Below are 5,041 nucleotides of genomic sequence, written 5' to 3' on the forward strand. Positions count from 1 at the left end.
TAAAATAAAAAATAAAATAAAAATAAAAATAAATCTGTTTATTCACTCTACTAAAATCATCGAGGAAGGGGAAAGTTTATGTCTTTGCATTTGCTCATGTTTTCCCTCAGGTCTGGAAAGCCCCTTCCTCTCTGCTTATCTAAATCTTATCAAAATCTCATTCTTTTGTGTGAGTAGTTAGTCTTTATCACATAATTCAGTATTTCATTGCATACTAATTTATGTTATGACTTAATTTCTCCACAAGTGTGAGGTCTTTTGTTTGTTTGTTTACTTGATTGTTGTGGAAGCTCCTTGTGAACAGAGATTGTGCATAGCCTTGTTATGGCAGTGTGGTGCAGAAGAAAGCTTTTTTTTTTTTTTTTTTTTTTTTTAAGTAAAGTTCTTATTCTGTCTTCTCCACTTATCTGCTGTGTGGCCTTGGTTAAGTTACTTAACTTTTTTGAGCCTTGTTTGCTGATAATTAAAATGGGGATAGATAGTCATAGTTCTTACTTGATGGTATTGCCATTAGGATTCAAAGGGATAATGCATGTAGACTACCTAGCCTAATAATAGACAAATACAAAGTTATCCATAAAGAAAGGATAGCTTAATGGTTAAAGATGTAGTTTCTAGAATTGTGCTGTGCAATTTGGCTAACTACATGTACTACTTAAATTTCAATTAATATTAAAATAAAATTTAAAGAAATTGGTTCCTTGGTTGCAGTAGCAACATTTCAAGTGCCTAATAGCCACAGGTGGCTAGTAGCTACCATATTAGATAATACAGATACATGATTTTCACTTATCTCAGAAAGTTGTAGTGGACAGTACTAGTCTAGATTCTAATAGTCCTAGCTTTGACCAGTGAGCACCTATATGGATTTGAGATAATAAATAGAAAATCTCTCTCAGCCATCATTTCTTCATCTATAAAATGGGGATGATAATCCTATCCATCTGAAAGTATTATTTTAAGGATACATAGCATAGTGCCTGACACGTAGTACACGCTCCAAAATAGAATTGTTGTTGTTCTTATTATTGTCATCATAAATATTAGCTCCTTTTCTTCTTACTATTAAACATACACCACAGTGATAAGCATATAATAATTAGGCATTCCATAAATACTTTTTTATTTGAAATGTTATCAAATACATATAGTCCTCCTTGTGGGAACTGTGAGCAGCACAGAGATAACTATTACTCTTTTGTTATTGAGGACTTCCAATGGGGTCAAAGAGGCATTATTTTAGGCACATTTCAGTAATCTTATCTAGTAGTACAGCCCAAATAGTGAGACAGTTTTATATTTGTTCAAAAAACAATATTAAAAACTTCAAAATCTCAACAACAAAAAGGCAAAAAAATTCAATTAAAAATGAGCAAAGAACATGAACAGAACCTTCACCTAAGAGGACATTCAGGTGGCTAACAAACTGCAGTGTGATGGATCACTTTTGTGTGGTTTTTCTAGCCATGATCTTGTAACTCCCACTCAAGTTATTGAGTGGGACTGTACAGATATGATAATTGTGGCCCACCAAAGGGATTGGTCATTTTAGCAATACCATTGTGCTTGAAATAAACTACCCTAGAGGTGGGAAAGAGAGAATCCCACCACCACCAAGGAAGGAGAGACCCGCTGGAGACAGCTGCATGCCTCTGGGCAGAGACTCAAGGCCAGGAAGAGGTGTGCCTATGAGCACGGCTGAGAAGAGTGTGTCCTGATGGAAGAACTGTATCCTTGAGTGTTCCTGAGCCTGAATTATAACCTGTTACTTCCCTAATAAACCCCATAATCATGAGTATGGTCTGTGAGTTCTGTGTGGTCGTTGCCATGAATTATTGAACCCAGCAGAGAAGTAGAGATTGCTGTGGGAAGGACAGTTGGTGTCAGAGTTGGTCAAGACCACGGAGAGAGGAGGCATATCTAATCTCTGCATCATAGGAGTCAGCCTTGGGCTGTTGATATTGATTCTTCTTCCCCCTTGTGAAGTCAGAAGAGGTCAGACACTGCCTCCACACCGTTTTTATAGTTGGTGTCAGAAGTGAGATTCTTTGCAATGCCTCCAGACTCATGAAAGCATGGGACTTTGTAAGAGAAGGAATGAATGGGCTTGGGAAGTGAAACTTTTGATTCTTAGATGGTTACTTTGGTTGTTGTTACATGTAATTGCTGAAAACTGCAACTGAAGGGGCCTGGAGCCAAAGCCAGGCCAGATAAGCAGGATGATTGATAGTAGGCCAGGGTCTGGTGGTTCCACCCAGCCAGAGGCCCAAGTCCATATGCATATGAATGGGAAGATAGTTAAAGTGTGGAGAAGAGAAGATGCAACTAGAATACTTTAAAGAGGGTTATGTATCTTTTCCCTTTTGTGGCCATCACTGAAGAAGTGGCAGTTGCCAAATTGAAGTTCAATCTCTTTGTGCCTTTTGACCTGAGCAAAAACTGCAAAAGACATTTCAATGCACCTTCCCACATTCGCAGGAAGATTATGCTTTCCCCTGTCTACAAGGAACTGAGACAGAAATACAATGTTTGGTTCATGCCCGTCTGAAAAGATGATGAAGTTCAGTTTGTGTGAGGACACTACAAAGGTCAGCAAATTGGCAAAGTAGTCCAGGTTTACAGGAAGAAATATGTCATCTACATTGAACGGGTGCAATAAGATAAAGCTAAATGGCACAACTGCCCATGTGGACATTCACCCCAGCAAGATGGTTATCACTAGGCTAACACTGGACAAAGACTGAAAAAAGATTCTCCAACATAAAGCCAAATCTCACCAAGTAGGAAAGGAAAAGGTCAAATACAAGGAATAAACAATTAAGAAGATGCAAGAGTAAAATAATCTTATATACAACTTCCATTAAAAACTGCAAAAATGAAAAAAAAAAATAAAGAGGGTTATGTGTTTAGGGTTACGTGTTTAGGATTATGTGTTTATTTTGAATGTACTACAGATACTGAATATCTCTTATACCTAGTGTTGTAAAGCAGACCTAAATGTATGGTAGAAATGAATATTGGGTATTATAGATTACTGAGAGCGTATAACTCCGCTTTCAGCCAATACTTGATTTGATATGCTAAAAGTGGAACTAGGATTTGCCCGAGGGAAATACAGGCTGTTGGTTTGAATACAGTAGCCCTGTGTATACAGTGGGGGCTTAGGTTGAAAACCAGAGCTCCATCCAGATTTGCATTTGAAAAGACATGCAGAATCACTTAGAACTGCTTAGAGAACAAAAGATTTGCATTTGAAGGAAGAACTTACAGAAAAAATAGTGGCTGTTTTGCTTTTTGATGCAGGCCACACCCCAAGGAAGGGTATACCTTTAGTAAATGTGGGGCTTGAGTCACACCATCTTGTAAGGCTGCAACTCATGACGCAGCTTATACTAATCCTGCCTCATCAACTTGTAGAGGTCAGGATCCACAACACGTAAAATGGAGGACAATCACACAATACTAGAAATCATGGCCTAGCCAAGTTTACACATAACCCCAACCATCACAGGTTCCATATACCTTATTTGCATAGTCCCATTCAATCATTGTGGGAGAGTCACAAAGACCATGGCTAAAAGAGCCATAACAAGTAATTCATTGGACAGCACAAACACATGAAAAGATGCTCACCATCAATAGCCATCAGTGGGATGCAAATTGAAACTACAATGAGATACCATCTCACCCCTGCAAAAAATGGCGCTGATCAAAAAAACACAAAACAGCAAACAATGGAGAGGTTGTGGGGAGATTGAAACTCTTATACATGCTGCTGGAATTGTAAAATGGCACAACCACTATGGAAAGTAGTATGCTGCATCCTCTAACAGCTAGAAATAGAAATACCTTATGTTTCAGTAATCCCACTCCTATGTACATATCTTAGAGATAAAGAAGCAGTGACATGAATTGACATATGCCCGTTTATGTTCATTGACACATTAGTCACAGTAGCAAAAAATGGAAACAACCTAAGTACCCATCAACAGATGAATGGATAAACAAATTGTGGTACATAGATACACTGGACTACTACGCAACTGTAAAGAATAATGATGAGTTGTGAAACATCTTATAACATGGATCTATTTGGAGGATATCATGCTGACTGAAATAAGTTAATCACAAAACGACAAATTGCATGGTCTAACTTTTATAAAAGTCAAGACTAGGTATACACACAGAAATCAATATTCTTTGATGCTTACTAGGGATGGGAGGGGGTTGGAGGAGGAATCATTTGCTAAACAGTAGACAGTTTTCATTTTGAGTAATGGGAAAGGCAATACCCAATATGGGTGAAGTCTGCACAACTTGAATAAGGTAAATGAAGACACCAAGAAGTATGCAAGAATAAGGGAAAATTTTGGTTAATGTCTGTTATGGATTGATTTGTGTCACCCAAAAATGTATGTTAACTTGTCTAGGCCATGATTCTCAGTATTGAGTGGTTATCCTTCATTTTGTGACCTGATGTAATTATCTTATGTGTTGTAAGTCCAAACCTCTATGATGTTGATTATCAAACAGTATCATTAATGTCACACACAAGTAAAATTTTGTTGAAGATCGTTTAAAAGCAGTTACAGCAGCATATCAGCAGGGAACTGCCAGAAATTCAAGCTGGATTCAGAAGAGGACATGGAACGAGAGATAGCATTGCAGATGTCAGATGGATCATGGCTTGAAAGCAGAGAATACAAGAAAGGTGTTGACTTGTGTTTTATTGACTATGCAAAGGCATTTGACTGTGCAGATCATAACAAATTATGGATAACATTTCGAAGAATGGGAATTCCAGAATACGTCATTGTGATCATGAGGAACCTGTACATAGACCAGGAGGCAGTTGTTCAAACAGAACAAGGGGAGAGGGCATAGTTTAAAGTCAGGAAAGATGTACATCAGGGCTGTATCCTTTCACCATAATGATTCAATCTGTATGCTGAACAAATAATCTGAGAAGCTGCACTCTATGCAGAAGAACATGGCATCGGGATTGTAGGAAGACTAATTAACAACTTGAATATGCAGATGA

The 5,041-nt window shown here is 37.9% G+C and overlaps 1 pseudogene; it reads left to right on the forward strand.

Moving 5' to 3' along the window:
• The first annotated feature begins 2,347 nt into the window (after window positions 1-2,347).
• LOC101351156 (60S ribosomal protein L26 pseudogene) lies at window positions 2,348-2,837 on the forward strand (annotated as a pseudogene).
• The last annotated feature ends 2,204 nt before the right edge of the window (window positions 2,838-5,041 follow it).

Source organism: Trichechus manatus, unplaced genomic scaffold (genome assembly GCF_000243295.1).
Source record: "Trichechus manatus latirostris isolate Lorelei unplaced genomic scaffold, TriManLat1.0 scaffold00060, whole genome shotgun sequence".
NCBI lineage: Eukaryota > Metazoa > Chordata > Mammalia > Sirenia > Trichechidae > Trichechus > Trichechus manatus.